The sequence below is a fragment of the Dermochelys coriacea genome, chromosome 2 (genome assembly GCF_009764565.3).
Source record: "Dermochelys coriacea isolate rDerCor1 chromosome 2, rDerCor1.pri.v4, whole genome shotgun sequence".
In the NCBI taxonomy this organism is placed as follows: Eukaryota; Metazoa; Chordata; order Testudines; family Dermochelyidae; genus Dermochelys; species Dermochelys coriacea.
In genome coordinates, this window is record NC_050069.1 from 102,730,201 (window position 1) to 102,743,934 (window position 13,734).

A 13,734-nucleotide genomic window follows, 5' to 3' on the forward strand; every position below is an offset into this window, starting at 1 on the left:
TTATGTCCATGAACTTACTGAAAGCACCAGCATCAATAAGTGCATGTTGCATATGGCTAGGATTGCACATGGCGGGGTAGTAAAGACTACATTAAACTTGAAGGTATGGATGGTGTCATCTCAAGATAGGGAGAGTGCCTGTTATTACTAAAGGGATGCAAGATGTTGAATTAGGGTCAGTTGCTGAGTGTAGTCTTGGTCCCTCTAATAGGACTGGACACTGGAGTTTCCCATGCTTGTCCTGGGTTTGAATTAAAAGGAACAAGTTAGACAAGTCTGAGCTGTGTCAAGCTGTATGAGTTCAGTTATGAGATTAGCTCACGATGCCAGTGGAAATGGCACCTTATGGGAACGAGTTTGCTGGGGTAATTTCTTCCTCTCCTGACATCCTTCAAACAAATGGACAACAATCCAGATGTGCAAATTGACAAAAGAATTTAGGATGATTGGGAGCTCCACATGGGCCAACTCATCTTTAGTATTGTCATTTAGTCCTTGACGGAAGTGGTGAACCTGAGCTTCTTTATTACATTCAGTATTGGTGATAAGGCATTGCAAGTGGGCAGCGTAGACTGACACAGGCCAGAAACCCTGTTCTAGGGAATGAAAAGAGGCTTTGACCATGCGAGTGTGGTTCAGGTATTGAAAATAGTTGAGAAGGCACTGATGAAATCATCAAAGTTATTCAAGACGGAACTGAACTGCTTGAGCAGCCGCAATGCCCATTCCAGAGCTTCTCTAGTCAGTACGCTAATTATAAGCCCTACCCTGGCCATACAGCACATACACAGCTGGAGCAGAAAAGGTAGACAATGTCAATTCAGGAAACCACAAAATTGCCATTTGCACCGTCAAAATTATCCAGCAATGAGGCTATAGGGCACCGGTTGCGGGGTACTGTTGAGAGGCTTATGCCTGGAAAGCAGTATTCTATACTTGTAGTTGTGCCACTTGATTCTGGAAGCTTTATATCAGGTTCAGCATATCAGCCACAGGTAAGGTAGCGTTTTCCATCCCCTGAAGAGAATGAATCGGTGTGGTAGGTTAGTCGGTGATCTGCTCAAACGGTCATGGAGCAAGATAACACTCACAACGGACTCAGGTTCAGCTGAAGTAGGATCAGGTTGTATTCTAAGAACACAACACAGCACCTTGTGGGTAAGGAACCAGGCAGCTGTTATGTAGAGCAGACACTAACTGGTGCTCTCTGATTTCTCTTATTGCTGGTGTCAGCAGCCTCTGATGGGCAATGACCAATAGGGGGTAAGCTATCCTAATTAAATTAGAAGACCTGCACAGACTGCTTGAGATCCTTAAAGTGAGTTCTACATATAAGCAGCTACACCAATCTAGGCATTAGCAATTAACAATGTAAGGATACAGTACATTGTAGTGAGTCCATATTAGCTCATGAATTTAGCTTTTGTCTGATGGTGATGATTATAGCTTCATTCTGTCCACTTAACCCAATATTTTGCTATACATCTCTTTCCTGAGCATCAGATACTATAGGTCATGAGTAGGCTGTCAGTCCACTTTTCCTAGTTTTAGATCACTTGTGTATCTGATGTCCAAGAGCCCTGCAAGCTCAGTCTTCAGACTCTGCATTCATACCCCAGCTACTGTCTAAGGATTACCCCCTATATATTAAAAAATTCAGTGGCAATTTTTGCATACTCAGGGCTGTTGACCCCAGTGCACCAATCAAATGCCTTCACCTTCTGCTGCATTTCACTACTGGATGACCTGATACCTCTGTATAATTTGTACATGTCTGTTAAATTTGCCAGCCTTTGGCATGTATAGCATAATATGATGTCACATATGCATTGTTGGTAGAACAGCCCAATAAGCCAGTATTTACTGTATTACCACAAGATCTTCACCAGTATTGTCTTTCCTAATCATGTTCTCATCTGTTATTAAAATACATAAGTTAAAAATAAATACAAGAAAATGGGTAAAAAAGAAGTAAAAAACTTATAAAGGAACGAGCATTAAAAACTTAGCAAAACTATATCCCTTTCTCATAAGAAATACATATTTAGGTGCAGCTCAAAAGGCTTCTCCTTATTTTGCAAACAGCACATCTATCATGCCATCAATGAGATGCTACAGTCAGTGTGTATTTTTCCTGATCTGCAGAATAAATAGGAATGGGAGTCCATGTAACCAAAAATCAAGTAAGCTATTTTTGCCTTTGGGCGACAGTACTAAATGCATGCTAGCTTTTGAAATGTTTACATCATGAAAATTGAAAACATGCCCTGTATGTAATGCCATACTTTATTTACAATTATGGTAGCGGTTGGCCCCTTTTTCATAGCTTGGCTTACTTGATATTACATAAATGTCATTAGTAGTGGGTCCTTCCACTTTGTAGGGCAGGATGGGAATGAGAGAGTTCGATTAACAGCTAATGCCCATGAAACTGGTATAGGTGTGCAATAACCAGACATTACAGCTGAATAAATGCTGAAGAGAAGTTGGAGTGTTTAACCACTTTCAAAAAGATGCCTAGTGCATGTATATTGCTGCACTGCAAACCATTACTGATATTTGTGATGCCAATATAAGAAGAAAATATGTGTGTTGGCGAATTTTCAAAATGTCTCTTTTGGGTGCTTTTGAGAAGATTCCTCCCCTCTCACTCCTCCCGGTTTGAGGCACACAGAATTCAAAGGGAATTTTCAAAGAAGAATTGATGTGGTGCTTGTTCTTTGAAAGTCCACTCTTAGTACTGGATGCCCACACTGGTGGCCAGACACTAGGATTTCCAAATGCTAGTTACTGAATGTTCTCTAGACCTTCCTGTTCTTCAAGTTTCTAAATGTCACAACCTCACCCTCACCAGCTCTAGTCCAAGATCACTAAAGGCCTTTCAGTAGTCCTGTCATGAGGCAACTGTGGCCTTTCGGGACAATTCAACAACCCCTCCACTATCTGAATTGATAGAAAAATCTCAGAAATTGGTCACTGATTAAAATATCTGTTCACATTCTGTACTGAAATGTTGCAGAAATGAGATGTGAATAAGATAAAGGGAAGCTTCTCCACACTGGAATTTTCAACAACTTTGTTAGGTGCATATACTCATTTGAACCCCTGCCTACAAGCTACAGTGGGAGGTGGGCAGCCAGGATTTTTTCCAAACCCAAAGAATTTAGGACATCTCTTCTGAGCTGTTCTCTTCCTTAGCTGCTGCCTGACTTGCAGCTGCAGCATGTTTGATGTTGTATTGCAGTCTCTCCCTGGTGCTGTCCTCTAGTCCCCTAATCCCAGCTGTTTCCAGAAACCCCTATATATGTGGCCCACCTCTTTCCACTCCTCTTGCTTGCCTCTCTAAGCCCCTCTGACAATCCTGAATCTCCTCCTCCTTTGCTATGTTGATCCTAAAACACTTAGGAAATTCTGACTGTCTCCATCCCTGTCTTGGTCTCAATGTCACTTAAATGATTGTGAGACCTTATTCTGTGTGCTGTTTTCAGAGCAGCCAAGAGGGGACACTGCAGCTGCTTGAATACCTTACCCAGCAACCTTAATCATGCCTCTAACTTGACAAACTTTTGAGCCATTGGGGCATTCTTGGAGCTAGGCCCTTGTAACAATGTTGTTTGGGCTCCCATCCCACTGATCACCCTGCTCCCTGTAAGTGCTCAGTTCACTGAGCTCCCACAGGACATGGGTGTGACTAAACCCCAGCTTTGAAAATCCTCTGGTTGCTCAACTCCCACTTAAGCTCCTAGATGGGCATGTAAATGTCTATTCACAGTCGCTCAAGTCAACTTTGAATATGTTGTCCAAACTGTCCAAATTATCACAGTGTGTGCATTACTACATCTTGGGTACATATGAAATACAGGATCTGAGGCCAAGAGACTTCAGCCACTCAAGAATGATCAGTTTCCATAATAAAAACTAATAACACAGGGTGAATTAAAAATGACTATTGGATCACAAAATGTTACTGAAAGGGCAGCCAGTTATTAGGTGGCGAGTGGATAAGGATACACTTTCATAGTTTAGTACTTTCCTTCTCTAATGTGCTAAAAACACATTTCTTTTAAAAATATTTATTTATTTAATAGCTATGATCAAGCATGATGCATTTTGATTGCAGTTTATCCATACTGTACTAGCAAAAGTCTGGGGTTCTCCAGTACTGAGCTGGAACCTATGCTAAGGGTCATCCTTAGGGTTTTTCCCATGCTGAGTAAACAACCCCAAATGAAGAAGGTGACAAACCAGTCAAAATAATTTGGTAATTATTTAATGGCAGATTTTCAGTGCTGTCTGCCAAAGTTTGTGTGGCCAGTTTTGCAGGCCTAACAAACTGAACCAACAGAAATTGAAGTGCAATTGACTTGTGAGTGCACAGTCGCCTTCAGAAATGCAATCAGTTGCATGTTCACAATGGAGCTGCAAAATGTGAGAACAGCTCAGGGAGAAAGAAGTGTAAGATAAAAATAAAGGGAAAAAGGCTATCATATTTCCTCACTGATGTTTTCTCTGCCCATTCTACCAAATAGTCCCAGTTCAGCCTTAGTCAAGATCCACTGAGTGGATGAAAGGGTATTTCATTTTGGTGATTGGGTCTCAGCTGTGTTCTTTCGGGAGTAAGTGCACAGCCAAGACAACCAAAAGAGCCAACTGACAATCGGACTCTGGCAGTGTCCATAGCAATATTTTAATTTGCAATAACTACTTAGTAGTAATGGTTACCTTGGTGTGAACACCCTTAACATTTGAGGGGGGAGGGGGAATTTAAAGCCTGGATTCATACTGGACTTTTGTGGCCCATAATTTGATGTCACATAATCTGTTGTAATGATGCAGAAAATAAATTTGGCAATCATCCTGAAATTATGTAACACATAGTATATTCTAACCCAAATATTTGCCACCAAGATATAGATAGGAATGAAAGACTTGAGGAGTTTGAGTATTCAGCAGACAATATCCCTCATGAAATCTTGGGAAAATCACATGAGATTTCAGAACAGGGGTCCATTTCAAGCTGGTCATTGCCACTGTGACATGTGTCATATTCCATCTTCTAATACTTGAAAACTGTACACATATGTTGCCAGATTGCAACATGTTGTGGGATACAATTGTAGTCAGAGATAAGCCATAGTCAGAATGTTTGGATTTTGATCTGGATTTGAATTTCTCCAAAGTTTGGGGAATGCAGGTGGATTGAATCCAGAGTTCCAGGTCAAGCCTATCTCCAGTTCTATTTTAAAAAAGAGTGCAGAAAAAGTAGGACTTCAAAACACCACCAGTTAGTGGCCACCTTTAAACAAAACATAAACATCTAAAATTCAGCTGAGCTTTGTTCTAGTCTTGTCAGGCAAGGCTGTTTTGATGTGTAATGAGTCTCTTATCTGACATTTACTATTGTCCCTGGTGGTTGTACAGTCATTACTCCTGAGAAGACAAAGTTTACATGTTGATAAGCAGAGAAGGAAAGAATCAGTTTGTGAAAAGAAACTGCAGCTACTGTTCTTGCCTTGCGGTCTCACACTGTCTGTCTCCCTCTCTCTAGCAGGAATAATTCACATGCCTGCAATTTTGGGAAAAGTTTCTAATGTCTCTATTTGGGAATATAGTTCCATCTCTCCTGGGAGTTGAAAGCAGTTTTCTGTGCAATGCTTTGGGATCTCATGACTAATTTTCCGCTTCCTTTTCTTTGGATGGAATCAAAGGACGTGAGGTAAGTTACATAAAGTGTGTTGGAATTAGAACATATACAAAGTCTTGAACATGTGTAAATAATTGTGCTATCATTTATTTGGTTTTCCCACACTGCAATGCATATGTACATCGTTTATTTTGTGCTTGAAGCCCCAAGGAACTGATGTTAAAAGGCCTTTTCAATCTCAATTCTAAAAAGTGCACCCCAGAAACAGCAATGTGCCCTGTGAGATTTACTGCTGAAATGAGCTTTGCAAATAGGGTAATGGAAGGCCCTAAAGAGTATGACTCCCACCCTCATGTTAAAGTAATTGGGCCCAAAGGTGCATCCGATGAAGTGAGTTGTAGCTCACGAAAGCTTATGCTCAAATAAATTTGTTAGTCTCAAAGGTGCCACAAGTACTCCTTTTCTTTTTAGGAGGGAAAAAGACTCCTATCATTTATAGAGAATGTGGGATTTTTAATACATGCAATACAATCGTCATTATATATATATTTTAAAAAAAGCACTGGTAATTGGCCATGTTGCAATAAGTAGTTTGTTTAAAAATGCCTTGACTTTTTAACACTACAAAATGACGAGTCTTAAAATTTGAAAATAAATAGTGACTATACTGCATAGTCTTTTTAGACACTAACATTTATTTATTTCATTTTTTAATGTTCCTCTGCATTCCCCTGAAATGCAAGCCAATGAAAATATTTACAAAATAAACCAATATTACTCCCGTGCCCAAATCTAGTTGTCTCATCGGAATTATCAGTGGCGCCCTCTCCCCCTTCTTTAACTTCCCCTTTCTCAAAGTCTGTTTTCAGAATTTGGAGCATATGCCGAAAGTCCAAAGACTTGGACTTTGACAGGCCATTGGGAGGAGAATGGTGCAGAGTCTATTCTGCACTCTACCTCTGCTACCAACCATATGTGCCTATTAATTTAAGCACCTCAGCTGACCTTAATCATCATAGCCCTGGTCTACACTAGGCATTGAGGTCGAATTTAGCAGTGTTAAATCGATTTAACCCTGCACCCACCCACATGACGAAGCCCTTTTTTTCGACTTAAAGGGCTCTTAAAATTGATTTCCTTACTCCATCCCCGACAAGCGGATTAGTGCTGAAATCGGTTTTTCTGGGTCGAATTTGGGGTACTGTGGACGCAATTAGACGGTATTGGCCTCCGGGAGCTATCCCAGAGTGCTCCATTGTGACCGCTCTGGACAGCACTCTCAACTCAGATGCACTGACGAGGTAGACAGAAAAAGGCCCGTGAACTTTTGAATTTCAATTTCCTGTTTGGCCAGTGTGGCAAGCTGCAGGTGACCATACAGAGCTTATTAGCAGAGGTGACTATGCAGAGCTCATCAGCAGAGGTGACCATGATGGAGTCCCAGAATTGCAAAAGAGCTCCAGCATGGACCTAACGGGATCTGATCGCTGTATGGGGAGAGGAATCCATGCTATCAGAACTACATTCCAGTTTTCAAAATGCCAAAACATTTGTCAAAATCTCCCAGGGCATGAAGGACAGAGGCCAGAACAGGGACCCGAAGCAGTGCTGCGTGAAACTTAAGGAGCTGAGGCAAGCCTACCAGAAAACCAGAGAGGCGAACGGCCACTCCGGGTCAGAGCCCTAAACATGCCACTTCTATGATGAGCTGCATGCCATTTTAGGGGGTTCAGCCACCACTACCCCAGCCATGTTGTTTGACTCCTTCAATGGAGATGGAGGCAACACGGAAGCAGGTTTTGGGGACGAGGAAGATGATGATGATGAGGTTGTAGATAGCTCACAACAAACAAGTGGAGAAACCGGTTTTCCTGACAGCCAGGAACTGTTTCTCACCCTGGACCTGGAGCCAGTACTCCCTGAACCCACCCAAGGCTGCCTCCCGGACCCGCCAGGTGGAGGAGGGACCTCTGGTGAGTGTACCTTTTAAAATACTGTACAAGGTTTAAAAGCCAACATGTTTAATGATTAATTTGCCCTGGCATTTGTGGTTCTCCTGGATATACTCCCAAAGCCTTTACAAAAGGTTTCTGGGGAGGGCAGCCTTATTTCATCCACCATGGTAGGACACTTTACCACTCCGCCAGTAGCACGTACTCGGGAATCATTGTAGAACAAAGCATTGCAGTGTATGTTTGCTGGCATTCAAACAACATCCATTCTTTATCTCTCTGTGTTATCCTGAGGAGAGTGATATCATTCATGGTCATCTGGTTGAAATAGGGTGCTTTTCTTAAGGGGACATTCAGAGGTACACGTTCCTGCTGGGCTGTTTGCCTATGGCTGAACAGAAATGTTCCCCGCTGTTAGTCATGCGGTGGGGGGAGGCAAAATGCGACCTTGTAACGAAAGCACATGTGCTATGTATGTAATGTTAACAGCAAGGTTTACTGTGAAAGAGTGTACCAATTGTTCTATAAAATGTGTCTTTTTAAATACCACTGTTCCTTTTTCTTTCTCCACCAGCTGCATGTGTTTCAAGGATCACAGGATCTTCTCCTTCCCAGAGGCTAGTGAAAATTAGAAGGCAAAAAAATGCACTTGCAATGAAATGTTCTCTGAGCTCATGCTGTCCTCCCACACTGACAAAGCACAGATGAATGTGTGGAGGCAGACAATGTCAGAGTGCAGGAAAGCACAAAATGACCGGGAGGAGAGGTGGCGGGCTGAGGAGAGTAAGTGGTGGACTGAAGAGAGGGCAGAAGCTGAAAGGTGGCAGCAGCGTGATGAGAGGAGGCAGGATTCAATGCTGCTGGAGGATCAAACTAATATGCTCCAGCGTATGGTTGAGCTGCAGGAAAGGCAGCAGGAGCACAGACTGCTGCTACAGCCCCTGGGTAACCAACCGCCCTCCTCCTCAAGTTCCATAGCCTCCTCACCCAGATGCCCAAGAATGTGGTGGAGGGGCCTCTGGCCACCCAGCCACTCCACCCCAGAGGATTGCCCAAGTAACAGAAGGCTGGTATTCAATAAGTTTTAAAGTTTTAAACCTTTAAAGTGCTGTGTGGCCTTGTCCTTCCCTCCTCCACCACCCTTCCTGGGCTACCTTGGTAATTATCCCCCTATTTGTGTGATGAATTAATAAAGAATGCATGAATGTGAAGCAACAATGACTTTATTGCCTCTGCAAGCGGTGATCGAAGGGAGGGGGGAGGGTGATTAGCTTACAGGGAAGTAGAGTGAACCAAGGGGCAGGGGGGTTCATCAAGGAGAAACAAACGGAACTTTCACACAGTAGCCTGGCCAGTCATGAAATTGGTTTTCAAAAGCTTCTCTGATGCGCACCACAGCCTCCTGTGCTCTTCTAACCGCCCTGGTGTCTGGCTGTGCGTAACCAGCAGCCAGGCAATTTGCCTCAACCTCCCACCCCGCCATAAATATCTCCCCCTTACTCTCACAGATATTGTGGAGTGCACAGCAAGCAGTAATAACAGTGGGAATATTGGTTTCGCTGAGGTGTAACTGAGTCAGTAAACTGCACCAGCGTGCTTTTAAACGTCCAAATGCACATTCTACCACCATTCTGCACTTGCTCAGCCTGTGATTGAACAGCTCCTGACTACTCTCCAGACTGCCTATGTATGGCTTCATGAGCCATGGCATTAAGGGATAGGCTGGGTCCACAAGGATAACTATAAGCATTTCAACATCCCCAATGGTTATTTTCTGGTCTGGGAAGAAAGTCCCTTCCTGCAGCTTTTGAATCAGACCAGAGTTCCTGAAGATGCAAGCGTCATGTACCTTTCCCGGCCATCCCACGTTGATGCTGGTGAAATGTCTCCTGTGATCCACCAGTGCTTGCAGCACTATTGAAAAGTACCCCTTGCGGTTTATGTACTCACTGGATTGGTGCTCCAGTGCCAAGATAGGGATATGGGTTCCGTCTATGGCCCCACCACACTTAGGGAATCCAATTGCAGCAAAGCCATCCACTATGACCTGCACATTTCCCAGGGTCACTACCCTTGATATCAGCAGATCTTTGATTGTGTTGGCTACTTGCATCACAGCAGCCCCCACAGTAGATTTGCCCACTCAAAATTGATTCCCTATTGACCGGTAGCTGTCTGGCATTGCAAGCTTCCACAGGGCTATTGCCACTCGCTTCTCAACTGTGAGGGCTGCTCTCATCTTGGTATTCTTTTGGTATTCTTGCGCCTCAAGGCAGGGAAAAACAAGTCACAAAGTTCCATGAAAGTGCCCTTAGGCATGCGAAAGTTTCGCAGCCACTGGGAATCATCCCAGACCTGCAACACTATGCGGTCCCACAAGTCTGTGCTTGTTTCCTGGACCCAGAATCGGCATTCCGCTGCATGAGCCTGCTCCATTAGCACCATGATGCCCACATTGCCAGGGCATGTGCTTTGAGAGAAGTCTGTGTTCATGTCCTCATCACTCTTGTAACCGTGCTGACGTCGCCTACTCGCCCGGTTTCGCTTTGCCAGGTTCTGGTGCTGCATATACTGCTGGATAATGCGTATGGTGTTTAATGTGCTCCTAATTGCCAAAGTGATCTGAGCGGGCTCCATGCTTGCCGTGGTATGGCATCTGCACAGAAAAAAGGCGTGGAACGATTGTCTACTGTTGCCCTGACGGAGGGAGGGACGACTGACGACATGGATTACAGGGTTGGCTTACAGGGAATTAAAATCAACAAAGGGGGTGACTTTGCGAGAAACTGAATGGCCACCTCAAGAAAAGAACTCAAAACCTCAAGGATAGAACTCAAAACTGGGTTTAGCAGGCCGTTGATTTCACAGAGGGAGGGTGGGAGGAGAAAATGAATACAAAACAAATCTAGTCTATTTCTTGTTTTGAGCCACTTCATCTATCTTTATACATCTTGCTGGCAGCAGACTGTGCAGTACGACCGCTAGCCATCATCACCTCCTGGGTGCTCGGCAGAAGACGGTACAGTATGACTGCTGGCCATCATCTTCTGCTGACTGCATATTAAAAGACAGCGGACTGCTGGTAGGACTCAATCGCCATGAGACGAAACAAGGGACATGACCTGGCTGAGTCACTCCCATATTTGCCTAGGCGCCCAGTTAAAAGAGCACCCAGGACTACGTCGACAATGGCAACCAGTCATACTGCACTGTCTGCTGCCAAAAGGCAATAAACTGCTGCTGTGTAGCAATGCAGTACCACATTTGCCAGCACCCATGAGACATATGGTGACGGTTAGCTGAACGGGCTCTATGCTTGCCGTGGTATGGTGTCTGCACGGGTAACTCAAGAAAAAAGGCACAAAACGATTGCCCTTGCTTTTACGGAGGGAGGGAGGGAACGGGGGCCTGACTATCCGTACCCAGAACCACCCGTGACAATGTTTTAGCCCCATCAGGCACTGGGATTTCTACCCAGAATTCAAAAGGGCGGTAGAGACTGTGGGAACTGTGGGATAGCTACTCACAGTGCAAAGCTCCGGAAGTCGAGGGTTGCCTTGGTACTGTGCACACACACACAGTCTGCCGACTACATGCACTTAGAGCATTTGTGTGGGGACACACACACTCAACTGTATTAAAACTCTTTCGACAAAACCGACTTCTATAAATTTGACCTAATTTTGTCGTGTAGAGATACCCATAGTATCACACAGGAAGAAAGGTGTGTCATACTGCACTGAACCACACCATAATGTATGACACCATACTATACTATACCATACCACACTGGGATTTAGAAGTGAAACTCAATACCACATATAAAGATGAACTTTAAAAAAGAGATCATGTTGTTTTTTAGTAAACTGCTCAATGCAGTAAAAAGTGTTTCTACCCATGTAATGCTAATGTATGTAAAGAACCAAACCCTGTTTCCTTTGTCTTAACTCAGAGGTCCTGTTTTGGGTTTTCTTTATTTAGACATGATCAGGATTGAATATTATTTTGGAATATAAAAGTAGCTATTTATCAATTGGCACACCCAGTGCATCCTCTGTGATGGTACAGGACATCAGCTGAATGTCCCTAACACACTTTGGGCACCCAAATTATTCAGCTGCAAACCAAACAATCAAAAAATGCTACAGACACTGACAAACTGTAATTGTGATGCATCTGAAAATATGCAGGACATGCCTTTTTTTATTACTTCACTTGCTTTCTTGTCCCTATCCCATTTTTGTCCTGTGACAGCATCTTTATTAAAAACCTAGATCCACTACAAAGCTAAAGAAAAATGAGCACAAACGGAGGTGGTAAGATCAATGAAATATTCTCCATGGATGAAAATCATTTTTTGGCAGAAGGCCCACTTTGCTGTGGATCTCCCACAGTACTGTTGCATAGGGGTATTATGTTTTGCATACATTGATTGACAATATATTACCAGTCTCGGTGATTTTGTTTTTAAGATTAGGATAACTACAAAGGAAGAAAGGAACAAAAGTAAAGTCTCCTGTGAGACTATGCTGTGTATGCCTCTTCTACATCAGTTCTGCTTCACAAAATGGCAGCTGCCCTACAAACAGCAGCTTCCTAGAAATAACAAGGTCTGACGCATAGAAAACGAAATAACTAGTATATACCTACAAACACCACGGTGAGGAAAACTGGTCATGGACAGGTGAGCCTCTCACCTCCTTATGCACAGGAGAGATGATCTCTATGCTGGCTTCAAATATGTTGGCATGCGGGTGAGATAATGGATGAGGCAGCTCCAGTTGGTAGGACCCTGCACAGAGGAAGAGGAAGCATTTTAGCAGCAGAAGCATTATGGAGGGGCTGCACTGAAGAATTGCAGCCTGCCCCTTGGTAAGGGAAATTAATTTTCTCTACTCCCTTCACATGACAACTGCATGATGTCTAATTATTTGATTAATTAGTATTTCTTTTTTTTTAATAAAGTGAAATAATTAATGGTTATATTGACCCCCAACCTGGTGGAAATGAGGGATCCACATAAGAAAAAATAAAATGTTTCCAAACCTTTGCCATATAAAAATAATGAGGCTGTTCCGTTAGACCAAGGAACCATTCAAAATGGAAAAAGGCCCAAAGTGCACAGCACTGTTCAAATTAATGTGAAATCAACTGGATTAACTGGAACCTTTTCAAACTCTCTTAGTGTCAATACAAATGGTTTCTAATTCATACTGCTGTGTCTGCTGTGCTAGGCCAAATGCAGAGCTCTCAGACTGTGGCAACTTAAATCACGTAGGTTTGACTAAAAATTATGATTCAGATTTTAAATGTCTCACTGAAACACACATCATGCAAAATACTTCATCAGTAAGAGAGAAAGAGTCAAATTCTGCCTTCTTTTAAGCAACTTCACTGTAATCAGGGAAACTGCAGTGGTGTAAGGAGAGAACAGAATTTGGCCCAGATGCTTTGAAAACTGCCTTACATTTAGTCTAAAATGAGGGAGTCCCTCTTCAGATGAATGAGACTTGGCAAATACGCTAGTGTGAGTACAAACTTGTGTAACATGTTAGCAGCTGGGATATTTTTTCTCTTTGTAAAAATCTTACAGAGCCTCCTTAAGTGTGAATGGAGATAGCCAACAGACAGTGTACAATGTGTGTAACTCTGGGCACCAAGAACATTGTGAGTTTGCCAAAAACTCATCTCTTTAGTGTGCTTTGCAGCTGAAGAACAAACGTTTGGCTGAAATGATGTAGACTGAATATAAAAACACGTCCTGGAGGTGAAAGGCCCAGTGCAGAGATTACACTGGAAAAGCATACACCAGAATGATGTTCTAGAATTCCCTGGTCAAGCAGATTCGCCTGAACATTTTGATATCCATCTTGACAGGAAAAGGTATTTTCTCCACAGTGAGATCTTTCTTTGCAGCTAGCTCAATCCTCACACTGTAAGCAGGGAGCAGTACATCTTTTATACATAACAGCCACAGAACCTCATATTCTTGCGTCAAGAAGGAAATTAAGATAGCTGTCTATTCCTTAGGAGCACAAATTAAATGTTGAAGTTCAATATATTTATGCAATGTCTTATACACCTCCAACATACAAAAGCTGTCAAGACACAATTTTGGCGGTTTTTGACTTGTTCTTA